This window comes from Narcine bancroftii, chromosome 2, assembly GCF_036971445.1.
Source record: "Narcine bancroftii isolate sNarBan1 chromosome 2, sNarBan1.hap1, whole genome shotgun sequence".
NCBI lineage: Eukaryota > Metazoa > Chordata > Chondrichthyes > Torpediniformes > Narcinidae > Narcine > Narcine bancroftii.
In genome coordinates, this window is record NC_091470.1 from 68,208,899 (window position 1) to 68,228,950 (window position 20,052).

A 20,052-nucleotide genomic window follows, 5' to 3' on the forward strand; every position below is an offset into this window, starting at 1 on the left:
CCACTACCCCCAAAAATATTTTTTTTTTTAAAGTACAATAGCATAGTAATATAAAACAAAAAGAAAAGAACTATTAGGATTGCTGAGATGCACAGTCAAACACACAGGACTTTAACCAAGCTTCTACATAGATTATATGGATATATGAATGAGTGAGTGAGTGCACACATCCCTAAAATTTGCATATACAGGTACCACATTTGCTGTATTGCACCAAATATTCTGTATTGGTTTCTCAAATTGTATGCAATTTTCTCTAAAGGAATACAACTCAATTTCTGCATTCCATCTTTCCATACCCAAATGCAAGTCTGATTTCCAAGTAGCTGCAATACATTTTCTTGCCACTGCTAGTCCAATTTTAACAAATTCCATGTGATATATTGATAATTTAAATTTAGGTATAGTCCCTTGTATATTTTCCAATAGAAATAAATCTGGATTCTGTGGAAATTCAACATTTGTAACCTGCTCTAAAAAGTTCCCCAAATCCAATGCCTTACTTTGGGACATGACCATGTTGAGAAGAAAGTTTCCACCTCTACATCACATCTAAAACATTGTGCCAATTAAGTCTGATTTAATTCTATTCAATTTTTGTGGTGCAAGGTATAATTGATGTAGAAAATTATATTGATCTAGTCTATACCTTAATCATATTAGTCATATGGTCTCAGCATTAAAAACTCTGACCATCTTCGTTCATTAATTATAATATTTAAAACAGTCTCTCACCTTTGTTTAGATTTATAAATTCACATGTTTATGGATTCCTGTTTGTATTAAAAAAATACATTGTAGAAATTTTTTTAAATATTACCCTTCTTATGAGATTGTCCACCTCAAGAACTTACTGAATTTCCTCAAGACCCTGCGAAAGTATCTTTACTATACTTTCTTGGTTGTAACATCGATGTGGTTGGACCAGGACAGGTCGTTGATGATGTACACCCCTAAGAACTTGAACTTCCCCATGTCAGTATTATTGATATATACAGGGATGTACGACTTTCCTTTCCCTGAAGTCAATGACCAACTCCTTCATTTTGCTGACAATGAGGGAGAGGTTATCTGGACATCATGCCACCAGATTGTCCATTTCCTTCCTATGCTCTGTCTTTTAAATGTCTGCAATCCAACCTATGATAGCAATGTATTCTGCAAAATTGTCGAGTTAGAGGAGTATTTGACTACATAGGGAGAATAGCATCAGTGTTCAGGATTATCATGGAGGATGTGTTTTGTCACCATTTCCCATTGGTCTGTAGGACTGGAAGTTGAGGATCCAGTTACAGACAATGGTGCTGACATTTGCGTCTCAGAGTTTGGTGTTGGTTTTGTTTGAGACTATAGTTCCTTTCACATTGGCACTTGAAAGTGGGAATTAACCAGCAATTTACCAGGTCACCTGCCACTATGAACGGTCCCAACGCTGACCATGTCTTTTGTGCGTGGGAGGTTCTTAAAGAGGCAGGGAATGGTAAGAGCAAAAAGGTGATATCATAGCAGAGAACACACTTAACTAGAATATGGAAAGAGTGCAGAATGAGAACAGTTACAAGAACTTGTCGGAATGACTACAAACAGTCCACATGGTGTTTATCAAATTGAACATTTATGGTATCGAGTTAAAAAAAAATCCTCAATTTCTTCTAGCAGTTCCCCATGCCCATCTTTTGTAAATAAAATAATTTACTACAAAACTGTGTTCAGAGTCCTTGCTTTGGAGATCCATTGAATAGCTTCCACACCCTCCACCCTCCCGCCCCCACCTGGAGAGTGAGGGGCTGGAGTAAGGTGTGGGTAACCTCACTGCTGGAGGTTGGGCTCTCTTTAGCTCCGTAATATGGGTTGGTAATGAGAAAGGGTGCACGGAACCAGTTTTTCTTGGTCCCGCATGAACGGCCCTACCAGTATTTCAAAATGGATCGTTCACGTGCCAATTTAGTGGGCCTGCCAATGTGATAAGGCCTATATGATGTTAGGCAGGGGTGTAGGCCAATAAATAGGAGTTAGACATGGATGAGACCAGGAAAAAGAGCGGCAGGGCTAGAGTAGGAGGAAAATCCCTCCATGAATAGTAACTTTTGCAGATTCACTCTCAGAAGACTGATTTTAGCTGTCTCATTGCACAGGACCAGATCCAAGAAAGCATGTTCCTCAAGGAAAGAGTGATCACATTAATAGGGAATCCAATAGTTTGATCAAAAATCAGTGTATTATGCCTAAAAAAAGCGATAATAGGATGAGGGAGCAGAAGCTGGCATAGAATGGGAACAATGGCTGCACGGTGGGACAGTTGAGGAACTTTCAGAGATCTTTCAGTGTTCAACAAAAGTATTTCATGAAGAGTTAGTCATAATTTACCAAAATTCTCTGGACTCTAGGCAAGCCTTAGAGGATTGGAAGTTATGTTGGCCAATTAGCTTAACGTCTGTAATCAGGAAAGCACTTGAAGCCATCATTAAGAAATAGCAAAACTTCTGAATAGAAATTGTTCAATCTGACAAACTGAGCATTGATTCTGAAAGAACAGGCCCAGCTCATTTAAAATTACTCTCACCCAAATCTTTCCCACTCCCACTCCAAAATAATCATAAAATAAAATGCAAGCCACAAGGCTCCAATAAAAAAAAAACAGTTTGAGATGCAAAACAAATCTATCAAACAAAATCTGAACACTTTTCAACAACCACCCAACTCATTGCCTGATAAATGAACCTTCTGTGGGTTACCTCCAAAAATTCAGTATACAAGAAAGTAATCTTCATATGGCTTATACTAGGTAGTTTGCCAAATCTTAAATCAGGATATGGAAGTTTAAGAGTGGGAAGTATTTTCCAGAGTGGTGGATGCCTAGGATGGACTGCCAGGAGTAGTGTAGTAGCATCCAAGAGGCTTCTGGATAGACACATGAAAAGAGAAATACGAATCATGTGTAAGCAGCAATGTCTTAAATTAACTTGAACATCATGTTCAGACAAACACACAAGCTGAATGGCCTATTCCTGTGCTGTGTTGTGTTCTGTAAGCAGATTATCACTATGCAAAATAATTTAAAAAAAACATCCATGGAATGGTACAAGTGTTTCTTCTCTCTCATGTTATGACTCACTTAGAAGTCTCATCAGAATACTTTGGCTATTGCACATGCAAATTCAGGTTGATGGATCTTTGTTTTCACTGAGAAGGGAAACAGGGTTTAAGATCTTACTTGAAAAAATTGCTTATTTGATAGGAAAGCACACCCTCAGTACCAAAACGTATTAACCTAAATTATATGCTTAAATACCAGATTGGGGCTAGAGCAGGCTCAGGACTGGTCAGTGCTTGGAGGGGAGACTGCTTAGGAAAACCAAGTACTGCAAGTTTCTATGAGGGGTGCTGGACAAAGTCTGCCTTAAGGTAAACAAAAGTTAAAGAATTTAATGTATATTACATTCTAAATGTATAATATATACATTACGTGACAATAGAACCTTTACTTCCTTCGATGCAATAGAGCTATTACATAAAAGACAGAAAGCAGGAAGGAATGACTGAAAAGTCCACACATTCAATTGAATTTACTGACTACACAGACAGATGAAACAACTTTTAAGAAATTAAACAAATTCCTACCTGCTCTGCAATGAATACTCGAGATATATAAATTACTACTTACTGAAGTGGATTTCATGGTGTTTTTATGTAATATTGAGGCTACATCTGAATATGTTCACTTTGCTGCTATTTTCAGAATACAGTTCAGGAATCCTAAGTGGCTAAAGTGACAAAAAGAAATTTGCCAAGTAATCCAACTTTCCAAAATAGTTTATTCAGTTATGATTTTTAAAAAGAAAAATCCACAAAACTCCTCACAGAGTAGTGGCACAACTGGATTTATTTTTTCAATAACTTAATTAATAATTGTAAGTCACCACAGCATTAAAAAAAATCAAAAATAGTTTCTGGAAATACTGTAATTTTTTTTAAATTACAAACTGTAGAAAATTATAACTTGATAAGCTGAGTCATATTACTACTTAGAACCATAGAACACTGCAGCACAGAAAACAGGCCATTTGGCCCTTCTAGTCTATGGCAAAACATCATTCCACTAGTCCCACTGTCCTGCACCCAATTCCATAAACCTCCAGACCTTTCCCATCCATGCATCGATCAAATTTATTCTTCAAATTTAAGGGTAAACAAGCATTTAATATGTCAGATGGCAGCTCGTTCCACAGACCACCACCCTGAGTGAAGAAGTTCCCCCTAATATTCCCCTAAAGGTCCTCTTGCATTTACCTCTCCTAATCCAAGTGAAAATAGCCATCTCATTTTTACTTCTAAAAATTACTGAAATTAGAAATGCTTTTACAACTGATTTAAATGTTTTATTAGTGGAAAACATTACCACAATGAACTGTAGTGTAATTGAATGCAATGAATACATTTCCAAAACCTCATGAGGCGCAGATCAGTGTATCCAGTACCAAAATTCAATACACCTCATGACTCTGGAATGTGCAGGCATGCCATAAGTTTGCCTAAAGAATGTGGAGTTTCCGTAGTAGCTCTGAAGATCCCAAATTACACTGGTTAAGTTGCATTCTTTTTAGTTTAGATCATTCAAAAACCATACGCTGTGTAAATATTTTCAGAGCAAAAGATAAAGACGGCACATCCAACATTCCCATCCTTTAAAATGCAGATATGCTTAATACCAAAATCTTCAGTACATGCAGTAATTCATTATATATTCACCAGCAGAATGCACTCAATAGGTCAGAATGCCTAATGTTTATGGCAAAACATGTGCAGCGCACTCTTTAGCAATTCCAATTCCCTGCTGAAATAGCAAGCTGGTCTTTTGGTGAAGGAAGGTCACATGATCAGCTCCAGTCTACATTAATTATATGCAAAGCCTTATTTTTTCAGATGACTGACAGAGAAACTCTCAGACAATTCTCAGATGTATTGATTAATGGCAAAAGACTTACCACCAACATTCCAAATCAGGGTACAAGAAAGAAATCTCGTAAGGTTTATATCAATCATCCATGAGTAACATTTGTTAAAATTAATATTTCAGCCTTCTTTACTCTTATAAAGCATCAATATGTCCCTCTCCATGAAACAAGAGCTCTCCAATATGGTATTTGCCAGACCCCAATTACCCCTTCCGGATTCAGGGATTTCTAAATTCCCCACCCCAACTTCTAATTTGGAAATCCACAACTTCCCACTCAAATCATGGTGTGCGCCAGACATCCTGCTCCTTCTCCTTGCCTCAGATGGTCTCCTGCTATTAAGGATCCCATGCTCAATAAAATCTCAGTGGAGTCCATTTTCCCAACAGGGAGCTCAGCTACCAAACTACATGCTGGGCTATCAACTCCCAGTGCTCTTGCAGGGGGCCCTCTGCATCTGTAAGAGGCCAGACAGAAGATGGACCATTCAATCCGATTAAGAGTTTCAACAACCTGATCTGCTTCTGCCTGGAAAAAGATACATGCATGGCCATAGTCACTTGCTTAGAAGATTTGTCCTACCATTAGTGCATTTGTGCAAATCTATTGAACTAAGTGGAACAAAACACTTTGAATTCCTATTCATATGAATTGATGAAACCTCAAATCAAATTTATTTTCTCCCAACTGGAACACCTTGCTTTTATGCCAAAAATATTTATGGCATTCTTTTTAAACATGTTTTATATAAAATTAGCTTCTGAAAAGATAGCATGCATCCTGATTGAGGTCTCTTGTTTTACTTCAATTGAAAACTGTGATTTTTCCAAGAAGTAACGAGATAAATTTCTGAAACTTGATTTCTCCAACAGCTCAGTATCAATCTGGTGCAAGAGAAACAATTGAGTTGTTTATACTAAATATAACAAGTTCAAAATATGTCTTCAACAAATTTCTCAAAGAGAAATTACAAATGGCTTCAATTATCTGGACAGATGATAAGAGTCCACACATTTAATAGTGCTTCTTCTGTAAGGGTCATGATCTTTTTTTGGCTTGGCTTCGCGGACGAAGATTTATGGAGGGGGAAAATGTCCACTCGTTTGTGGCTGACAAGTCCGATGCGGGACAGGCAGACACGGTTGCAGCGGTTGCAGGGGAAAATTGGTTGGTTGGGGTTGGGTTTTTCCTCCTTTGCCTTTTGTCAGTGAGGTGGGCTCTGCGGTCTTCTTCAAAGGAGGTTGCTGCCCGCCAAACTGTGTGGCGCCAAGATGCACGGTTTGAGGCGATATCAGCCCACTGGCGGTGGTCAATGTGGCAGGCACCAAGAGATTTCTTTAGGCAGTCCTTGTACCTTTTCTTTGGTGCACCTCTGTCACGGTGGCCAGTGGAGAGCTCGCCATATAACACGATCTTGGGAAGGCGATGGTCCTCCATTCTGGAGACGTGACCCACCCAGCGCAGCTGGATCTTCAGCAGTGTGGGCTCGATGCTGTCGACCTCTGCCATCTCGAGTACTTCAACGTTAGGGATGAAAGCGCTCCAATGAATGTTGAGGATGGAGTGGAGACAACGCTGGTGGAAGCGTTCTAGGAGCCGTAGGTGATGCCGGTAGAGGACCCATGATTCGGAGCCGAACAGAAGTGTGGGTATGACAACGGCTCTGTACACGCTTATCTTCGTGAGGTTTTTCAGTTGGTTGTTTTTCCAGACTCTTTTGTGTAGTCTTCCAAAGGCGCTATTTGCCTTGGTGAGTCTGTTGTCTATCTCGTTTTCGATCCTTGCATCTGATGAAATGGTGCAGCCGAGATAGGTAAACTGGTTGACCGTTTTGAGTTTTGTGTGCCCGATGGAGATGTGGGGGGGCTGGTAGTCATGGTGGGGAGCTGGCTGATGGAGGACCTCAGTTTTCTTCAGGCTGACTTCCACGCCTGGAAGGGTCATGATAGTGACTAGGTAAACAGCGATACCTTCCTTGCTCAAAATTGCTACATGGTTTTCGCATCAGCTAATAAACGTTTACTTCTGTGAATAAACACAAGACCAATAATTGCTTATGTTGGTAGACAAACTGCACTTAAATCCACAACCCTCATCTTGCAGACAACCAAGGATGAAAATATTTTAAATCAGGGAATACAAGTACCATTCAGCCAAATTATTTTGCATAGATTCCATATTTTGAAGAGACAAATAGAAACAATTTTCTTTCAATAAGTATCAATTATGGAAGGCCATCTTTCAGCCAAGCAGTAACTGGATAATATTCTCAAACATGATTTTCCAAATAGCTCAGAATCAATCACATGCAGCAAAGGGCCACTATGGAGCAGTTTAAATTAAACGTACTAATTTTTTTAAAAATGTAGTTTTAAATGTCAAATGCCAAAAAGATGCTTAGCCTAACAGAAAAATACAGTCATCGATAATTTTATTTCAAACAAAAAACTCTGGGGAAACTGGAAATAAAAAATCTATTCTTGTGGAAAAATACAGAACACGTTTAGCAATACTTCAGAGCAGAGGAGCAGTTATTAATCCAAGTCTTGCTTAATTTAGCCCATTACCTCATCATTCAAGGCCTACTCAACATCATGCCAGAATGAACTATTTATGCACCACCTAATCTCAGAGTCGGACAGGAAAGTGCAGGGAGGCCTTACCCAGTGAACCTCCACTCCTGTAAAGATATGACAATCTTTGACAGGAAGTCAGGCTCATTCATGCCAAAGACAGAAGTTTTGTGATAGATTTTTTTTAAATGTCTCAGATATGCTTATTGTTATTAAAATTGCTAGAAATACATAATATTTTTAATAAGGATGTAAATTAAGACATTTAGAAATCAGGTGAAAAATGCCTTCTTGTGGAATTAACTACCACAAAAGATGGAGGCCAAGTCAATGAACCTATTTATTGAAGAGAAAGATGGTTTTTTTATGCAGAAAAACCATCATTAGGTCACTTTGAGAGAGTGAGAGTATGATTTTGTAAGAGATTCCACCCATTATTATACTAAATGGTGAATAGCCTCAAAGAGCTGTTTATCATACTGATATTTTCTGTGTTTTAACACCTACAATATCATCATCTAATGTGTATATTTATGCATGTCTGTTTGCCCGTTCTTCATGCATATCAATATGGAGCACTCTAGAAATGTGCATGGAGGTTCAGTAGGGGCAACATTTGATGTTGAATGTAATGACCACATTGAATTTAACCTTTCAGTTAAACATCGTGAAGGATTCCACACACACCTCGTAAACTGTTCCTTCTTCTGCCATCTGGTAGGAGGTGCCATAGCACTCAGGAACTTATGTCGAGATTAGGCAACAGTTATTTCCCCCCCAAGACATCAGACACCTGAATTCCCAAAATATGTGTTTAGGGTACTGTGGACTTTTATTGTATACATCTTAATATTTTAACATCCAACTTCTATTCTAACATATTTATGTAAATATGCTCGTCAGTCCTGGAGAAACACCATCTTGTCTTTACTGTGCGAGCATGGTATGAACGATTATAAATAAAGGTGACTTGGCTTGACTTGAAGGTCATATGAGGCTCAAAAATTGAACTTACCAGGGACACCTCAATTAGTTACAGTGTTGTGAATCAATGTACATTCAGAATAAAAACTGACATGGCTCCACGTCAGAGGTATGTCAACATTATGGAGCAAAGTGGAAAAGTGAAACGCCATCGATATGTTATTCCAGTGAAAAACTTAGCATACCTCTTCTGGCTGAATCTCCACAGCAGAGTCCAAACCTTTCCTAAAGATGATTAGAGCCTACAACTCAGCATTTCAGATGACATTTTTTGGAGCCAACAACAACGGAGTATTTTATTTTCTAGGCAATGCTGGGTATCCTGCTAGTAACAAAGAAACCAAAAAGTATACACTAAAATACATAAAAGTAAATTCAGTAAAACAACTGGACTTGAGTTTTCCTAATCTCCAGGTAAAGAATCTTTGTTCAAATGAAAAGAAGCGCACAAATGGAGTTCAGCAAGAGTGGAATAATGAACGTCCGAGAATAGGCTATTCGGTTTGCTTTGCTTTTAAGTCAGTGCCACGCACTCTGAGGATGTATTTACCAACAAGTGACAATGTCAGTTGTTTCCTTCTGAACTGATGGTCACAGTTAGTTTGACTTAGCCCAAAATCTAAATTGAAGTTAGAGATGCAACTTTCAAGAAAATAGAGGGAGTACCAAGGGAGGAAGAAACAAGAAAAAAAAATGAGGGTTTCTGGGAAAGCAGAGATTGCAGAGATTTATAACCATATATAACCATACACAGCACAGAACAGGCTAGTTTGGTCCTACTAGTCCATGCCGGAACAAATCCCCACCGTCCTAGTCCCACTGACCAGCATCTGGTCCATACCCCTCCAATCCTCTCCCCTCCATGTAATTATCCAGGCTTTCCTTAAATGTAAATAACGTCCTTGCTTCAACCACCTCTGCCGGAAGCTTATTCCACATCCCAACCACCCTTTGCGTGAAGAAATTTCCCCTCATGTTCCCCTTATAATTTTCCCCCTGCAATCTCAAACCATGGCCTCTGGTTTGAATATCCCCCACTCTCAATTGAAAAAGCCTATCCATGTTGACTCTGTCTGTCCCTTTTAAAATCTTGAACACCTCCATCAAATCCCCCCTCAATCTTCTACGCTCCAGAGAAAAAAGCCCCAGGCTGCTTAACCTTTCTCTGTAACTCAAACCCTGACATCCTGTCAACATTCTCGTGAACCTTCTCTGCACTCTTTCTATTTTGTTTATATCCTTCCTATAGTTCGGTGACCAAAACTGCACACAGTATTCCAAACTTGGTCTCACCAATGGTTTGTACAATTTCATCATAACATCCCAACTCTTGAATTCAATACTCCGATTTATGGCCAACATTCCAAATGCCTTCTTCACCACTCTATCTACCTGAGTATCAACTTTGAGTGTACTATTTACCATCACTCCTAAATCCCTTTGTTGCTCTGCACTCCTCAATTGTCTACCATTCAATGTATATGACCTATTTAGATTTGCCTTTCCAAAATGCAACACTTCACATTTATCCATATTAAATTCCATCAGCCATTTCTCAGCCCACTCCTCTAGCTTTCCTATATCTCTTTTTAAGCTACTGTAATCTTCCTCACTGTCCACAATACCACCAATCTTTGTATCATCTGCAAACTTACTTATCCAATTTACCACCCCTTCCTCCAGATCATTAACATATATATAACAAACAATAGTGGACCCAGGACCGATCCCTAAAGAACTCCACTGGTCACATCAAATAATGATGGTGAAGTCAAAATGAAGAAATGAACACAGCAATGAATCATGAAAAACCCTCTCCAAAATAAATGGAAGGGTTGTTACATGGCTCAAATTATCAAGTTCAAGTTTATTTGTCATCTGATCGTATCAGTACAACCTGATGAAACAGTGTCCTCCGGTACACTGCAGAACAGTGCAAACATGCATGCAGACATACAAATTATACATATTTACAGTACATAATAAAATAAATATTTGATTTAATAAATAGTAGTTGCAGAGTTGTAGTTGCATCATTCAGCAGACTTGATGGCCATGGGAAGATGCTATTCCTCAGCCTGGTGGTTCTGGCTCTAACGCTTCTATATATTTTTTTCTGACGGGAGTAGCTGGAAGATGCTATGCATAGGTTGGAAGGGGTCCTCCCTGATTTTGTGAGCCCTCATTATTCAACGATTCCCATAAATCACATGGAAAGGAGGTTGCGCCCAGTGATACTGTCTGCCACTTTTAGGCTTTTATGGTCCTGTGGTTAGATTCACACAGATGCAGCCGACCAGGAAGCTCTCGATAGAGCTCTCGACAGAATGGTAGCTAGTAGCCTTATCAGCCTCAGCCTTTTAAGGAAGTGCAGTCACTGTTGCACCTTCCTGATAAATGAGATGTTGTGTGTCACTTCTTAAGAGGACTCCAAGGAGTAATGCCATGCTATTAATGTGTCGTGAGGAGGGTGATTTTCCCTTATCCTTCTAAAATCCACATTCATCTCCTTTGTTTTGTCCATGTTTCGACAGAATATTATTCTCACATAAATTTCATGAGATTTTCCATCTTTTCTCTGTATTGTGACTCATTGTTGTTGATGCGGCCAACTTCTGTCATTCCATCTGCAAACTTGGTAACTTGGGGAAAGAGGGGAGATGGAGGCTTCGCTGCTGCTTTTATGGTCCTGTGGCTTGACCTCCAATCCAATGCTTTACAGCAATCATAACTCACTGAGATACAGCCAATCCAGATGCTCTCGATAGTTGATAGAATGGTGGCCAAAAACCTTGCCCAACTCGGCCTTCAAACTTCTCAAAGCACTTCATTGTGGTAGATACAAGAACTATTGACTGATCTGAAGTACACGAGATCTGAGAATAACTTTTACTTTCCAAAGTAAATTATCAGATATGATAAAGCAGGGATGTCAAACTCAAATTCACTGAGGGCCAAAATTAAAAACTTGGACTAAGTCGAGGGCCGAACTAAATATTTATTGAAAATTTTCAATAACATCTGCATGTTTTCTCTCAACATATGTAATGTTAAACTTTTTCTTATTAAAATAAATGTTTAATAATAGTTTTGGTTAAACTCTTTCCATAAGAAGCATTAACAAATAAGAAATAAAATATTCAATAAATAATATTTCTCTCTAGCATTTAAGCCAAGGATCGCACTTTGCTGAGAAGCATGGCAGGGAGCAGAGATCTGCAGCCCTCCCCAGCCCAGCCAGCAAACCCGAGCGGCATCCCCCCCCCCGCCCCCTCTCCCTCCTCCGCCCCCGCCTCCGCCTGCCGCAACCGCCGCCAACAACCCAAGGAGTCCCCGCTGGTCTCGCCATCTCACCAGGAATACCGTGAGAGCGGTGAAACTCGTCCGCGACCACCACCCCAGCGGAAAGTCCGATGCCCAGCAGCACCCGCCCACAGATGAAGCTCAAGGAGATGCAGAGGTGACCCACCACGTCCAGCCACATGGAGCTAGGCGGCGGGTCCGTTGGAGCTAGGCGGCGGGTCCGTTGGAGCTAGGCGGCGGGTCCGTTGGAGCTAGGCGGCGGGTCCGTTGGAGCTAGGCGGCGGGTCCGTTGGAGCTAGGCGGCGGGTCCGTTGGAGCTAGGCGGCGGGTCCGTTGGAGCTAGGCGGCGGGTCCGTTGGAGCTAGGCGGCGGGTCCGTTGTAGCTAGGCGGCGGGTCCGTTGTAGCTAGGTGGCGGATCCGTTGTATCGGCGCCGCTGTGAATATCTAATTAACTTTCCCGTTAACTATATCGGTGTACTGCTGTGCCTGCTGTGGAAGTGCTAAAAACTACTATGGTATTGCTTGCTGCTGTGCATGAGCTATACTTGCGCGGCGGCCAGCGGGCCAACTCTAATATATATTTAATATGATCTTGCGGGCCAAATATAATTATATCGCGGGCCAAATTTGGCCCGCGGGCCAGAGTTTGACATGTGTGTGATAAAGCATCAATGCGCATATAATCAAATTTAATTATGGTAGGATTTATTATGAGGAATAATTTTGGATAGATGTGTCCAAAATCTTAACTATTAATGCATTACATTAATAGAATCATAAATATGCAACTATCATTAATATTCCCAAAATTGTCTTATAGAACTTTACCATAACAGCACAACTCCTATACTCAATACTTTGATTTATGAAGGCCAATATGCCAAAAGCTCTCTTTACACCCCTATACACCTGTGACACCACTTTTAGGGAATTATGTATTTGTATTCCCAGATCCCTCTGCTCTATCGCACTCCTCAGTGCCTACCATTTACTGTACATTTGGTTTGTGGCATCTTGTCATTACTACCCCCTGTTGTTTGAGTGGCTTTTCCTTGGTCTCAGCAGCTCAATGCCTGGTAATGGAAGGACTCCAGACAATGGTCCTACCTTACAGCGCCCTCGCAACAATCTTCAGTGCATTCTTCAGCACATGCTAGTCAGCAGCATTCCTCCACCAAATTCTCAGTCTCGCTGCAAGACCAACAGGTTTAGGGCAGACAAAAGTGCATCTTTCACAGAATTGATAGTCTTCCAGCAGCTCTGGATATCTGACTCTGTGAACGTCCCCAGGAACTGTCTGCGAATCAGAGTCCTCTGTCATGCTTCTGCTGGGAATAAACTGTATCAAGGACCCTTGCATCCTTTGTCACAAACCCTTAGGGAATCCGCATTCTGCAGAGATGGGCAATTGTCTCCACTCCACTACAGTCATCTCAGGGACAACGTGCATTGTGGGTGATGTTCCAGTTGTACAAGAGGGATCCGACTAGGAGGACTCCTTTCACCTCCAGCCAGGCCAAGCCCTGTTGCCTGTTTGTGAGCACTAGCAATGAGGCATCCCACCAGAAGAACTGGATGGTCTGCACTGGGAACCACCTCTCAGTGTCCATCAAGTCTTCACATCTCAGTGTCTGCAGGATCTTCCATGCTGACCATTAGCTGATGGTCTTGTGGCAAAGGTGTTCGTCAGAAAAGCCTTTTTCACAAAGGATAGGTGCTACGGCAAAGTCCAGGCACATCCTTTGCAACACCTTAGACAGATATCCATTTTGCTGCCTTGATGACTACTTTGGTGCTGCTTCATGTACCCATGATGAGCTTGTGTTGACTTCATCCACTTTGCTGCCAACTTCCACCCTGACCTCAAATTCATTTGGTCCATCTCTTGCAACACTGTCCCTTTCTTCGATCTCTTTATCTCATTCTCAGGTGACAAAATCTCGACCGATATCTTCTATAAACTTACCAACACCCACAGCCTCCTCAACTACACCTCTCCCAATCCTGTCCCCATAAGGATTCCATTCCGTTCTCTCAATTCTTCCATCTCTGCCACATCTGCACCCAGGATGAGAATTTCTATGCTCAATCATCAGAGATGTCTTCCTTCTTCAAACAATGTGGCTTTCCATCTCCCACCATCAACTCAGTACTCATCCACATATCCTTCATTTCCTGCACATATGCCCTGGCCCCCTCAACCTCCACACACAAGGACAAGATACCCCTGGTCCTCACCTATCACCCCACTATCCTCTGCATCCAACACATCCTCCTCCACCATTTCTGCCATGACTATTTAATCCCACCACTAGATACACATTCCCCTCTCTACCTTTTGCAGGGACTGCACCCTCCATGACACCCTAGTCCACTCCTCCCTCCCCACCAATCATCCCCTTGGGACCTTTCCCTGTGACTGCAGATGTTCCACTTGCTCCCACTCCTCTTTACTTAGCAACATTCAGGGCCCCAAACAATCCTTCCAAGTGAAGCAACATTTCACTTGTGTATCTGAAGGGGTCATCTCCTGCATCCAGCGCTCCAGCTGTGGTCTCCTCTACATCGGAGAGACTGGGAGATCACTTTGGTTCTGTTCACCAAAATAGCATGGATCTCCCATGGCCACCCATTTCAATTCTCCATCCCATTCCCTTGCCGACATATCTGTCCATTGTCTCCTGCACTGCCAGATTGAGACCATCTCAGCACAGAGCAGCAAGAACTTGGTTCCATGTACAGTTTGATGCAGCCACAAAGGTGGTCATTAAGAAGAGGTGCACATTGGTATGCCGCTGCCCCATTATCTGGGACATACTTGCTGACATTCAGACACTTTCGATCTTGAATCCTAAATAAACTGGAAGACTGGAGTGATCGCCAGAAAAGAGGTGTGAGGGTTGGGCCACACCTGTACTGTGTACAGTCAGCAGTACTGAGATAACAGGTTCCTCCCTGTTATCAAGAAGGAGTGCCAATTTCTGGTGTCCTTTTTGAATCCCATCTGACCGCGCCTCATCCCCTCCAAAAAGTTACCAAAGAGCATTGCTTCACTCTTCTTCCGGTTTAACCTGGTGCTTGATGCACTCAAAATGGCCACAGGTGCAAATCAGTCTGCAGATCAATCATGTGTCCATTCAGAAGAGGGTAATGTTATCCATGTACCTTGGCCCAAGTGGCTCCACTGCCTGGTAACATCACTCCTGTTGTGCCCTGTCCTTCCTGATGGATTCAGCAAAGGGCTCCATGCAGCAGCAAATAAGACTGGAGAGCAACCCTGCCCAATTCCAGACTTATTGGGGAAGCTATCATTTTCTCACCCATTGGTTTGGACTGCACTTCAGAAATGTAGAGCAGTTCAATCCAAATTCCAATTCTTTCTCCAACGCCCATTCAGGAGAAAACGTCCATCATGCACATATGCAATACCCGGTCAAAAGCCTTCTCCTGGTCTAAGCAGACCAGACAGGTGTCCAATCACCTTGTCCTGCACATATCTCTAAATTGAGCAAGACTCGCAGATATTTTCCTGCCTAGAACTGTGCACGCTTGGTCTGGGTGGATCACCTGCCTCAAGGCAGGCTTACCTCGAATGGCGATGGCTTTGTAGGGGATTTTATAGTCAACATTTAACAAAGATATGGGTCTCAAATTCCTGATATTTTTCTTCTCCCCCTTCTGTTTAAAGATGAGGGTAATGATGCTCTTCTTCATGGAGCCTGTCAAGCTGCCTACCAGAAGGACAGCATTATATACCCAGCAGGTCCAGGCCACCCAGCCCCAAGGGGTGTGTACAACTCAGCCAGTAAGCCATCACTCCCAGGAGTTTTACTTGACCCAAATGAATGGCTGGAGTCCATAAGGTCCCTCAAGATAATAAGCTGTTCTAAACTCTTCCACTTGCTCATCTCAGACCTCTGTAACAGAAAAAAGAAAGTTTTGGGAGGCCATTTTGTCTGTAGTCTAGTGTCATATAGGATCTTCTGATCCTCTTTATGCCTGTAAGGAAGAGCTTAAGGCTGTGGATCACAGAACTTTTTCTGTGAACCTTTTGGAACAAGAAGCGTGAGCACATCTCATCCTGCTCCACTATCCTGCCTGCTTATCCCCTATCAGGGTTGCTCTCGCACATCCACCCCTCTTGCCTGCAAAAGGAGGAGTTGTTGCAAGTCAGCCTAGAGTTGACTCAATTCCCTCTGCCTTCATCTTGCTCTCTAAACACCCTTGAGGATAAGGATCCTCTTGATGTTTTCTTTGTCGCTTTCCACCAGTTCACTTGGGAGTCAGAGAAGGGTTTTACTTCTCCAACCAGAGTACTCCTCCTTTCGTTCCTTCATGGTCTCTGGGGCCATTATTTCACATTCAACTTTCACACTTCCCTGCCGCCTTCTGGTCCTCCGATCGGTGACAGGCAATGCAAAGGAGGCAGAGGTCAGAGAGGAACACCAGCATGACATTAGTGGTTGTGACTGTGAAGGACTTTGACACAAAGACAAAGTCTTTCCGAGACCAGATTTAGCCAAGTTGGGTGTAGCTATGCTCCTCCTGCAGGGAGGTTAAGGGCATTGCACAGCTGCACGGCCTTCCCCGTCTCCAACAGGAGTCTGGAGGAACTGTCCAGTCTGCTGTTGGCACCACCAGATCATCCAGCCGCATCAATGATCCAGTTGATGCCACTGGCCAGAATAACCAGACTGGACATTGACAGCAACTGTAGGAGCTTCTGAAAAATGGCCAGCCTCTCACTCTGCACATGAGAGTCATGCACATTGATCAGCTGGAGCAGGGTGTCATGGTACTTTCATTCCACTATGGAGACACCCTTCCCCCCCACTCCTCTGATTACAAAGTTGCCTCCCAACAGCAAGATAACCAGTCCAAATGCACAATAATAATTTCCTCTGACCATGCAGACAACCCATGGGGGCCACCATTATGACTACCTCTGATAGTTCCTACCTCTGATAGTTCCTAAGGTGTGCCAGCTCAATCTTGCATGAAAGTGACATCTTGCCTTGACTTTGGCAAGGTATTGAAAGGCAATTACACATTGCATAGTGCATTTGACACTATGCTATTTTAATCTCCCTTGTTATTTATTGGACTCTCCAGTTTGCAATCCTTAAAGTCCAGTCTCAATCAGCATGAATCCTCGTGCACACCCTTAGGTGAACTGCAGCCCTGAACTCAGGATGAGAAACAGGGGGACTCTTCCTCTGGGATCTCCACAGGAAAAGCTGCTGTTGTTGCTAGGGGGGAGATCCAGCAGTGCTCCTCCATCAAAGACTGGCTTGTATTTTCTTTCTCTAGGAGGTGGGGGGACCATAGCCTCTGTACTGTCCTGGTCTCCCAGAGCTGGGGAAGGGGGGGGGGGCATTGCTTTTGTACTGCTCCTAATCTCCCAGAGCTTTGGGGGGGGGGGGGGGTGGGGGAGAAATGATGGCCTCTGCACTGCTTTCGGTCTCCAGGAGCCGGGGGGGGGGGGGGGGGGGAAGGCCAATGGGTGCTGAACATCCCCACAGTCAGGCTCATCAGTAACCAGCTTTTGTTCCCCTAGTCCTACTGATCTGTACCCAGTCCATAGCCCTTCATTCCTCTCCCATCCATGGACCTGTCCAAATTCTTCTTAACTGTTAAAACTGAGCCTGCACTCACCACTTCAGTTGCCAGCTCATTCCACACTCCAACCAATCTCTTTGTGAAGAAGTTCCCTTTATGTTTCCTTTAAACTTTTCCCCTTTCATCCTTAACCCATGTCCTCAAGTTTGCATCTCACCTACCCCCAGTGGAAAAAGCCAACCTACATTTACTCTGTCTCGACCCCTCATAATTTTAAATACCTCTGTCAAATCGTCCCTCATTCTTCTACACTTCAGGGAAACTTTATCTGTTTAACCGTTTCCTGCAACTCAGTTTCTGAAGTCCGGGCAACATCCTAGTAAATCTCTGCACTCTTTCAATCTTATTGACATCTTCCCTGTAGTTAGGTGACCAAAACTGCACACAATACTCCAAATTTGGCCTCACCAATGTCTTGAACAACCTTATGAAAACACCCCAACTCCTATACTTAATTCTTTGATTTATGAAGGCCAATAGGTGGAAAGCTCTCTTTACAACCCTATCTACCCATAGCTCCACTGTCAAGGAATGATGTCTCTGTTTTTCCATATCCCTCAGTTCTACCACACTCCTCAGTGCCCTACAATTTTCCATTTATGCCCTTTCTTGGCTTGTCCTTCAAAAAGAAAAATACAATCCCTCACACTCGTCTGCATTAAATTCCATTTGCCATTTTTCATCCCATTTTTCCAGCTGGTCCAGATGCCTCTGCATGCTTTGAAAACCTTCTTCGCGTCCACAACACCTCCAATCTTTGTGTCAACTGCAAGCTTGCTGATCCAATTTACCACATTATCATCCAGGTTATTGATATAGATGACAAACAACAATGATTCCAGCATCGATCCCTGAGGCACACCACTCATCACAGACCTCCAATATGAGAAGCAATCATTCACCACCACTCTGGTTTCTCCCGTCCAGCCAATGTCAAATCCAGTTTTCTACCTCACCATGAATACCAAACATTTTAATCTTCCTGATTAACCTCCCATGCAGAAGCTTGTCAAAGGCCTTACTAAAGTCCATATGGACAACATCCACAGCCTTTCATTCATCAACATTCCTGGTAACTTACTCAAAAAACACTACGTTTGGTTCAACAAGACCTTACCATGCACAAAGCCACGTTGACTATCCCTAATCAGTCCCTGGCTATCCAAATATTTGTATACCCAAGCTCTTAGAGCACCTTCCAATAATTTACCTACTACAGTGAAACCACGTTATAAGGCGATCATTGGAGGTCCATAAAATCTCATCACGTAATAAAACGGGATCATGCTAAATCAGGGTTTCACAGTATTTCCCTGTTTAATTTGAATACTTAAATTCAAATTAAGTAAATTCAAATTAAATTCAATCCAGCAGCCTGATGGCCCACCCCCCACCCCTCCACAACGGTCCTGCCGGCAGCCCGACGGACCTGATGTAGCCACCTCCCCCCCACCCTGCGCCTTGTTTTTTTATGTTGTTTAAACACTGTTACAAGTGATTTGCTGTTGCTACTGGGCTGTTTTTTAAAAAAATGACCAGTTCTCCAAAAAACCATTTATCCAAAATGGGCCCAGTCCTGACCATTTTGGATAATTGGAGATGTACTGTTCTTCTGTCACCTGTCCTGTCTCATTCCCCAATAGGAGATCCAGTATTGCACTCTCTCTAGTTGGTACCTCTATATATTGATTCAGAAAACTTTCCTGAACACATTTGACAAACTCCAAGCCATCTAGCTATGTTACAGTTTTGGAGCCCCAGTTAATATGCAAATTTGCTCTTCCAATTCTCATTGACTATTGGGCAGTCTATCACACAACCCAATGAGTGCGGTCATACCTTTCTCATTCCTCAGCTCCACCCATCTAGCTCAGTTGATGAGCCCTCTGGACTGTCTTGCCTGAGAACAGCTGTGATATTTTCTCTGATGAGCAATGCCACTCCTCCCTTTCATTCCCCCCGCCCCCCCCCCCCAACTCCGCTCTATCATGTCTGAAGCAACAAAATCCCAGAATACTGAGGTGCCAGTGCTGCTCTTCCTGCAACCAAATTTCACAGATGGCCAGGCCACAATGTCACAACTTCACTTGCCAATCCACAATCTAAGCTTGTCTGCCTTTCTTACAAAATTTTTGCATTAAAATAGATGCACCTGAGAACATTTCCACCTCGTACAAAACCTGTTGATTTTAACATTATAAGCAATTTTCACATCATCTTTTGCCTCCTACACTCACCAATCTGCTCTGCCATTCTGGTACCCATCCCCATGCAAATCTAATATAAACTCCCAGTGTAGCACTGGCAAACCTTACTGCAAGGATATTAGTCCCCCTCCAATTCAGATGCAAACTATCCTGTTGCAACAGGTCCCATCTTTCTTAGAAGAGCCCAATGACCCAGAAGCCCTCCCTCCTGCACCATGTCTTTAGCCACATGTTAAGATGTATTATCCTCCTATTTCTATCCTCACTAGCACAGGTAGCAATCCTGAGATCACAATCCAAGAGGTTCTGTCCTTCTACTTGGCACCTAACTCCCTTAACTCTCTTTACAGGACCTCATCCCCCTTCCTACCCATGTCATTATTCCCTACATGGACCATGACATCTGGTTG

The 20,052-nt window shown here is 42.5% G+C and overlaps 1 protein-coding gene across 3 annotated transcripts in view; it reads right to left on the reverse strand.

Annotated features, from left to right (window-relative positions):
- The window catches only part of samd4a (sterile alpha motif domain containing 4A), a 152,375-nt gene that overhangs the window by 110,652 nt on the left and 21,671 nt on the right, over positions 1-20,052 (reverse strand). Inside the window, exon 2 of one of the 3 annotated variants that reach the window (XM_069916948.1) lies at positions 3,665-3,764. The exons of the other annotated variants lie outside the window; for them this stretch is intronic. The gene's annotated coding sequence lies outside the window, so the exon portion shown is untranslated. The remainder of the gene's footprint in view (positions 1-3,664; positions 3,765-20,052) is intronic. 3 annotated transcript variants of the gene reach the window in all.